Below are 9905 nucleotides of genomic sequence, written 5' to 3'. Positions count from 1 at the left end.
CAAAAACACACTAAACCTACCTGATGTTCTCCAAATCCCAAAGTCCACTCCCAACAAACTTAAAACACATTAGGAAATCAATGAAACGCAACGGAAACCCCAAAACACGTCAAAAACACCACAAAAAAAAAAAGCGGGATCACCTCCAAAACCGAAAGAAAAGCCTAAAAGCCATTGATCCACCCCAAAAGTCCCCCTAAACCTACCTGATGTTCTCCAATACCCACAATTTACCCGTTTTCACCATGATGAACAACAAGAACCCAACAAAAACCAACGGAGACCCCAAAATATGTCAAAAACACCCCAAAAAAGAATGGGACCACCCTAAAAAACAGAAGAAAACGCTAAAAAAAAAAACAGAAGAATTCCCCCAAAACCATAGATTCACCACCCAGAAAAACTTAAACTCACCTGATATTCTCCAAAATCCACAATTTACACTTTTCCAACATGATGACCAACAAGAACCCAACAAAACCCAACGGAGACCCCAAAACACATTAAAAACACCCCAAAAAAGAACGGGATCACCTCAAAAAAAAAAAAAAAAAAACAGAAAAAAAAAAAAACAAATACCATGAATCCACCCCAAAAGTCCTCATAAACCTACCTGATGTTCTCCAAAACCCACAATTTACACTTTTCCACCATGATGACCACGGAAAACCCAACGAAACCCAACGGAGAACCCAAAACACGTCAAAAACACGCCGAAAAAGAACGGAATCACCCCCAAAACTGGAACAAAATCCACAAAAAGCACGGATCAAATCCCAAAAACGCCCTAAACATACCTGATGTTCTCCAAAAGCCACTATTCAGACTTTTCCACCAAAATGAACAAGGAAAACACAACGAAACAAAACAGAGACCACAAAACACGTCAAAAACACCCCAAACAACAACAGGATCACCCCCAAAAACGAAAGAAAACCCCAAAAAGCACGGATCCAATCCCAAAACCACTCTAAACGTACCTGATCTTCTCCAAATCCAAATGTCCACTCCCAACCACCATAAAACCCATTAGGAACTCAACGAAACCCAACGGAAACCCCAAAACACGTCAAAAACACCCCAGAAAAGAACTGGATCAGAAGAAAAGACACCAAAAACTATGAATTTCCCCGCAAAACCACCCTAAACTCACCTGATCTTCTTCAAAACCCACAATCCATTCCCATTTACCTTAAGGACCAACGAGAATCCAACTAAAACCCAACGGAGACCCCAAAACAAGTCAAAAACACCCCAAAAATGAATTGGATCACTCCACCCAAAAAAACAGAAGAAAAACCCAAATACCATAGATCCACCCCAAAAACACACTAAACCTACCTGATGTTCTCCAAAACATGCAATTTACACTTTTCCAACATGATGACCAACAAGAACCCAACAAAACCCAACGGAGAACACAAAACAAGTCAAAAACACCCCAAAAATGAATTGGATCACTCCCCCCAGAAAAACAGAAGAAAAACCCAAATACCATAGATCCACCCCAAAACCACACTAAACCTACCTGATGTTCTCCAAATCCCAAAGTCCACTCCCAACAAACTTAAAACACATTAGGAAATCAACGAAACCCAACGGAAACCCCAAAACACGTCAAAAACACCACAAAAAAAAGCGGGATCACCCCCAAAACCGAAAGAAAAGCCTAAAAGCCATTGATCCACCCCAAAAGTCCCCCTAAACCTACCTGATGTTCTCCAAAACCCACAATTTACACTTTTCCACCATGATGACCACGGAAAACCCAACGAAACCCAACGGAGACCCCAAAACACGTCAAAAACACGCCAAAAAACAACTGGATCACTAGAAAAAAAAAAAAAAAAAAAAAAAAACAGAAGAAAACCCTAAAAACCTTGAATCTGCCCCAAAAGTCCTCATAAACCTACCTGATGTTCTCCAAAACCCACAATTTACGCTTTTCCACCATGATGACCACGGAAAACCCAACGAAACCAACGGAGACCCCAAAACACGTCAAAAACACCCCCAAAAAGAACGGGATCACCTCAAAAAAAAAAAAAAAACAAACAAAAAAACAAATACCATGAATCCACCCCAAAAGTCCCCCTAAACCTACCTGATGTTCTCCAAAACCCACAATTTACACTTTTCCACCATGATGACCACGGAAAACCCAACGAAATCCAACGGAGAAGCCAAAACACGTCAAAAACACGCCGAAAAAGAACTGGATCACTAGAAAAAAACAGAAGAAAACCCTAAAAACCATGAATCTGCCCCAAAAGTCCTCATAAACCTACCTGATGTTCTCCAAAACCCACAATTTACACTTTTCCACCATGATGACCACGGAAAACCCAACGAAACCCAACGGAGAACCCAAAACACATCAAAAACACCCCAAACAAGAACAGGATCACCCCCAAAAACGAAAGAAAACCCCAAAAAGCACGGATCCAATCCCAAAACCACTCTAAACGTACCTGATCTTCTCCAAATCCAAATGTCCACTCCCAACCACCATAAAACCCATTAGGAACTCAACGAAACCCAACGGAAACCCCAAAACACGTCAAAAACACCCCAGAAAAGAACTGGATCAGAAGAAAAGACACCAAAAACTATGAATTTCCCCGCAAAACCACCCTAAACTCACCTGATCTTCTTCAAAACCCACAATCCATTCCCATTTACCTTAAGGACCAACGAGAATCCAACTAAAACCCAACGGAGACCCCAAAACAAGTCAAAAACACCCCAAACAAGAACGGAATCACCCCCAAAACTGGAAGAAAATCCCCAAAAAACATAGATCCACCCCAAAACCACACTAAACCTACCTGATGTTCTCCAAATCCCAAAGTCCACTCCCAACAAACTTAAAACACATTAGGAAATCAACGAAACCCAACGGAAACCCCAAAACACGTCAAAAACACCACAAAAAAAAGCGGGATCACCCCCAAAACCGAAAGAAAAGCCTAAAAGCCATTGATCCACCCCAAAAGTCCCCCTAAACCTACCTGATGTTCTCCAAAACCCACAATTTACACTTTTCCACCATGATGACCACGGAAAACCCAACGAAACCCAACGGAGACCCCAAAACACGTCAAAAACACGCCAAAAAACAACTGGATCACTAGAAAAAAAAAAAAAAAAAAAACAGAAGAAAACCCTAAAAACCTTGAATCTGCCCCAAAAGTCCTCATAAACCTACCTGATGTTCTCCAAAACCCACAATTTACACTTTTCCACCATGATGACCACGGAAAACCCAACGAAACCAACGGAGACCCCAAAACACGTCAAAAACACCCCCAAAAAGAACGGGATCACCTCAAAAAAAAAAAAAAAACAAACAAAAAAACAAATACCATGAATCCACCCCAAAAGTCCTCATAAACCTACCTGATGTTCTCCAAAACCCACAATTTACACTTTTCCACCATGATGACCACGGAAAACCCAACGAAATCCAACGGAGAACCCAAAACACGTCAAAAACACGCCGAAAAAGAACTGGATCACTAGAAAAAAACAGAAGAAAACCCTAAAAACCATGAATCTGCCCCAAAAGTCCTCATAAACCTACCTGATGTTCTCCAAAACCCACAATTTACACTTTTCCACCATGATGACCACGGAAAACCCAACGAAACCCAACGGAGAACCCAAAACACGTCAAAAACACCCCAAACAAGAACAGGATCACCCCCAAAAACGAAAGAAAACCCCAAAAAGCACGGATCCAATCCCAAAACCACTCTAAACGTACCTGATCTTCTCCAAATCCAAATGTCCACTCCCAACCACCATAAAACCCATTAGGAACTCAACGAAACCCAACGGAAACCCCAAAACACGTCAAAAACACCCCAGAAAAGAACTGGATCAGAAGAAAAGACACCAAAAACTATGAATTTCCCCGCAAAACCACCCTAAACTCACCTGATCTTCTTCAAAACCCACAATCCATTCCCATTTACCTTAAGGACCAACGAGAATCACACTAAAACCCAACGGAGACCCCAAAACAAGTCAAAAACACCCCAAAAATGAATTGGATCACTCCCCCCAAAAAAACAGAAGAAAAACCCAAATACCATAGATCCACCCCAAAACCACACTAAACCTACCTGATGTTCTCCAAAACACGCAATTTACACTTTTCCAACATGATGACCAACAAGAACCCAACAAAACCCAACGGAGACCCCAAAACAAGTCAAAAACACCCCAAAAATGAATTGGATCACCCCCCCCCCCAAAAAAAAAAGAAAACCCCAAATACCATGAATCCACACCAAAAGTCCCCCTAAACCTACCTGATGTTCTCCAAATCCCAAAGTCCACTCCCAACAAACTTAAAACACATTAGGAAATCAACGAAACCCAACGGAAACCCCAAAACACGTCAAAAACACCACAAAAAAAAGCGGGATCACCCCCAAAACCGAAAGAAAACACTAAAAGCCATTGATCCACCCCAAAAGTCCCCCTAAACCTACCTGATGTTCTCCATTACCCACAATTTACCCGTTTTCACCATGATGAACAACAAGAACCAAACAAAAACCAACGGAGACCCCAAAATATGTCAAAAACACCCCAAAAAAGAATGGAACCACCCTAAAAAACAGAAGAAAACGCTAAAAAAAAACAGAAGAATTCCCCCAAAACCATAGATTCACCACCCAGAAAAACTTAAACTCACCTGATATTCTCCAAAATCCACAATTTACACTTTTCCAACATGATGACCAACAAGAACCCCACAAAACCCAACGGAGACCCCAAAACACATCAAAAACACCCCCAAAAAGAACGGGATCACCTCAAAAAAAAAAAAAAAAAAAACCAGAAAAAAAAAAAACAAATACCATGAATCCACCCCAAAAGTCCCCCTAAACCTACCTGATGTTCTCCAAAACCCACAAGTTACACTTTTCCACCATGATGACCACGGAAAACCCAACGAAACCCAACGGAGAACCCAAAACACGTCAAAAACACCCCAAAAAACAACTGGATCACTAGAAAAAAACAGAAGAAAACCCTAAAAACCTTGAATCTGTCCCAAAAGTCCTCATAAACCTACCTGATGTTCTCCAAAACCCACAATTTACACTTTTCCACCATGATGACCACGGAAAACCCAACGAAACCCAACGGAGAACCCAAAACACGTCAAAAACATGCCAAAAAACAACTGGATCACTAGAAAAAACAGAAGAAAACCCTAAAAACCTTGAATCTGCACCAAAAGTCCCCCTAAACCTACCTGATGTTCTCCAAAACCCACAATTTACACTTTTCCACCATGATGACCGCGGAAAACCCAACGAAACCCAACGGAGAACCCAAAACACGTCAAAAACACCACAAACAAGAACGGAATCACCCCCAAAACTGGAACAAAATCCCCAAAAAGCACGGATCAAATCCCAAAAACGCCCTAAACATACCTGATGTTCTCCAAAACCCACTATTCAGACTTTTCCACCAAAATGAACAAGGAAAACACAACGAAACAAAACAGAGACCACAAAACACGTCAAAAACACCCCAAACAAGAACAGGATCACCCCCAAAAACGAAAGAAAACCCCAAAAAGCACGGATCCAATCCCAAAACCACTCTAAACGTACCTGATCTTCTCCAAATCCAAATGTCCACTCCCAACCACCATAAAACCCATTAGGAACTCAACGAAACCCAACGGAAACCCCAAAACACGTCAAAAACACCCCAGAAAAGAACTGGATCAGAAGAAAAGACACCAAAAACTATGAATTTCCCCGCAAAACCACCCTAAACTCACCTGATCTTCTTCAAAACCCACAATCCATTCCCATTTACCTTAAAAACCAACGAGAATCCAACTAAAACCCAACGGAGACCCCAAAACAAGTCAAAAACACCCCAAAAATGAATTGGACCACTCCCCCCAAAAAAACAGAAGAAAAACCCAAATACCATAGATCCACCCCAAAAACACACTAAACCTACCTGATGTTCTCCAAAACATGCAATTTACACTTTTCCAACATGATGACCAACAAGAACCCCACAAAACCCAACGGAGACCCCAAAACACATCAAAAACACCCCCAAAAAGAACGGGATCACCTCAAAAAAAAAAAAACACAAAAAAACAAAAACAAAAACAAATACAATGAATCCACCACAAAAGTCACCCTAAACCTACCTGATGTTCTCCAATACCCACAATTTACACTTTTCCACCATGATGACCACGGAAAACCCAACGAAACCCAACGGAGAACCCAAAACACGTCAAAAACACCACAAACAAGAACGGAATCACCCCCAAAACTGGAACAAAATCCACAAAAAGCACGGATCAAATCCCCAAAACGCCCTAAACATACCTGATGTTCTCCAAAACCCACTATTCAGCCTTTTCCACCAAAATGAACAAGGAAAACACAACGAAACAAAACAGAGACCACAAAACACGTCAAAAACACCCCAAACAAGAACAGGATCACCCCCAAAAACGAAAGAAAACCCCAAAAAGCACGGATCAAATCCAAAAAACACTCTAAACGTACCTGATCTTCTCCAAATCCAAATGTCCACTCCCAACCACCATAAAACCCATTAGGAACTCAACGAAACCCAACGGAAACCCCAAAACACGTCAAAAACACCCCAGAAAAGAACTGGATCAGAAGAAAAGACGCCAAAAACTATGAATTTCCCCGCAAAACCACCCTAAACTCACCTGATCTTCTTCAAAACCCACAATCCATTCCCATTTACCTTAAGGACCAACGAGAATCACACTAAAACCCAACGGAGACCCCAAAACAAGTCAAAAACACCCCAAAAATGAATTGGATCACTCCCCCCCAAAAAACAGAAGAAAAACCCAAATACCATAGATCCACCCCAAAACCACACTAAACCTACCTGATGTTCTCCAAAACACGCAATTTACACTTTTCCAACATGATGACCAACAAGAACCCAACAAAACCCAACGGAGACCCCAAAACAAGTCAAAAACACCACAAACAAGAACGGAATCACCCCCAAAACTGGAAGAAAATCCCCAAAAAACATAGATCCACCCCAAAACCACACTAAACCTACCTGATGTTCTCCAAAACACGCAATTTACACTTTTCCAACATGATGACCAACAAGAACCCAACAAAACCCAACGGAGAACAAAAAACAAGTCAAAAACACCCCAAAAATGAATTGGATCACTCTCCCCGAAAAAACAGAAGAAAACCCCAAATACCATAGATCCACCCAAAAACACACTAAACCTACCTGATGTTCTCCAAATCCCAAAGTCCACTCCCAACAAACTTAAAACACATTAGGAAATCAACGAAACCCAACGGAAACCCCAAAACACGTCAAAAACACCACAAAAAAAAGCGGGATCACCCCCAAAACCGAAAGAAAAGCCTAAAAGCCATTGATCCACCCCAAAAGTCCCCCTAAACCTACCTGATGTTCTCCAATACCCACAATTTACCCGTTTTCACCATGATGAACAACAAGAACCCAACAAAAACCAACGGAGACCCCAAAATATGTCAAAAACACCCCAAAAAAGAATGGGACCACCCTAAAAAACAGAAGAAAACGCTAAAAAAAAACCAGAAGAATTCCCCCAAAACCATAGATTCACCACCCAGAAAAACTTAAACTCACCTGATATTCTCCAAAATCCACAATTTACACTTTTCCAACATGATGACCAACAAGAACCCCACAAAACCCAACGGAGACCCCAAAACACATCAAAAACACCCCCAAAAAGAACGGGATCACCTCAAAAAAAAAAAAAAACAAAAAAACAAAACCAAAAACAAATACCATGAATCCACCCCAAAAGTCCCCCTAAACCTACCTGATGTTCTCCAAAACCCACAATTTACACTTTTCCACCATGATGACCACGGAAAACCCAACGAAACCCAACGGAGAACCCAAAACACGTCAAAAACACCACAAACAAGAACGGAATCACCCCCAAAACTGGAACAAAATCCCCAAAAAGCACGGATCAAATCCCAAAAACGCCCTAAACATACCTGATGTTCTCCAAAACCCACTATTCAGACTTTTCCACCAAAATGAACAAGGAAAACACAACGAAACAAAACAGAGACCACAAAACACGTCAAAAACACCCCAAACAAGAACAGGATCACCCCCAAAAACGAAAGAAAACCCCAAAAAGCACGGATCCAATCCCAAAACCACTCTAAACGTACCTGATGTTCTCCAAATCCAAATGTCCACTCCCAACCACCATAAAACCCATTAGGAACTCAACGAAACCCAACGGAAACCCCAAAACACGTCAAAAACACCCCAGAAAAGAACTGGATCAGAAGAAAAGACACCAAAAACTATGAATTTCCCCGCAAAACCACCCTAAACTCACCTGATCTTCTTCAAAACCCACAATCCATTCCCATTTACCTTAAGGACCAACGAGAATCACACTAAAACCCAACGGAGACCCCAAAACAAGTCAAAAACACCCCAAAAATGAATTGGATCACTCCCCCCCAAAAACAGAAGAAAAACCCAAATACCATAGATCCACCCCAAAAACACACTAAACCTACCTGATGTTCTCCAAAACACGCAATTTACACTTTTCCAACATGATGACCAACAAGAACCCAACAAAACCCAACGGAGACCCCAAAACAAGTCAAAAACACCACAAACAAGAACGGAATCACCCCCAAAACTGGAAGAAAATCCCCAAAAAACATAGATCCACCCCAAAACCACACTAAACCTACCTGATGTTCTCCAAAACACGCAATTTACACTTTTCCAACATGATGACCAACAAGAACCCAACAAAACCCAACGGAGAACACAAAACAAGTCAAAAACACCCCAAAAATGAATTGGATCACTCCCCCCAAAAAAACAGAAGAAAAACCCAAATACCATAGATCCACCCAAAAACACACTAAACCTACCTGATGTTCTCCAAATCCCAAAGTCCACTCCCAACAAACTTAAAACACATTAGGAAATCAATGAAACGCAACGGAAACCCCAAAACACGTCAAAAACACCACAAAAAAAAAAAGCGGGATCACCTCCAAAACCGAAAGAAAAGCCTAAAAGCCATTGATCCACCCCAAAAGTCCCCCTAAACCTACCTGATGTTCTCCAATACCCACAATTTACCCGTTTTCACCATGATGAACAACAAGAACCCAACAAAAACCAACGGAGACCCCAAAATATGTCAAAAACACCCCAAAAAAGAATGGGACCACCCTAAAAAACAGAAGAAAACGCTAAAAAAAAAAACAGAAGAATTCCCCCAAAACCATAGATTCACCACCCAGAAAAACTTAAACTCACCTGATATTCTCCAAAATCCACAATTTACACTTTTCCAACATGATGACCAACAAGAACCCAACAAAACCCAACGGAGACCCCAAAACACATCAAAAACACCCCAAAAAAGAACGGGATCACCTCAAAAAAAAAAAAAAAAAAACAGAAAAAAAAAAAAACAAATACCATGAATCCACCCCAAAAGTCCTCATAAACCTACCTGATGTTCTCCAAAACCCACAATTTACACATTTCCACCATGATGACCACGGAAAACCCAACGAAACCCAACGGAGAACCCAAAACACGTCAAAAACACGCCGAAAAAGAACGGAATCACCCCCAAAACTGGAACAAAATCCACAAAAAGCACGGATCAAATCCCAAAAACGCCCTAAACATACCTGATGTTCTCCAAAAGCCACTATTCAGACTTTTCCACCAAAATGAACAAGGAAAACACAACGAAACAAAACAGAGACCACAAAACACGTCAAAAACACCCCAAACAACAACAGGATCACCCCCAAAAACGAAAGAAAACCCCAAAA

This window comes from Aythya ferina, assembly GCF_964211825.1.
Source record: "Aythya ferina genome assembly, contig: HAP1_SCAFFOLD_165, whole genome shotgun sequence".
Taxonomy (NCBI): domain Eukaryota; kingdom Metazoa; phylum Chordata; class Aves; order Anseriformes; family Anatidae; genus Aythya; species Aythya ferina.
The sequence above is the reverse complement of the archived record's forward strand: the minus strand, read 5'-3'. Positions refer to the sequence as shown.